We start from the raw sequence: 339 nt of genomic DNA on the forward strand, positions 1-339 counted from the left end.
CACAAAGCCCCGGGTTAGAACAAGGAAAAGGCCCTAGCAACCGGCAATGAGAAAAGTGCCCAGGTCCACCTCACAGGTCCTTGGATGAAGCCGCTCTATGCAAAGTTAACTATAGAGTAAAACAAAAATAGTGGAGGAGGCAGAAAAAGGCAGACAATTGAAGGAAACCCAACCCCTCATTCTTTTTACGAAGGGAGAATGGTCGTGTTTTATTGGCCTTAAGCAGAAGTTTGGGGGATGGAATAAAGCGGCTGAATTTTTTTTTTAAAGTAAGTTTTCATTTGCACATTCAAATCCTTGATGGGCAAAACAAGAGAGTCGTTGCATAGAGAACAATGG

This window comes from Pteropus medius, unplaced genomic scaffold, assembly GCF_902729225.1.
Source record: "Pteropus medius unplaced genomic scaffold, Ma_sr-lr_union100, whole genome shotgun sequence".
Taxonomy (NCBI): Eukaryota; Metazoa; Chordata; class Mammalia; order Chiroptera; family Pteropodidae; genus Pteropus; species Pteropus medius.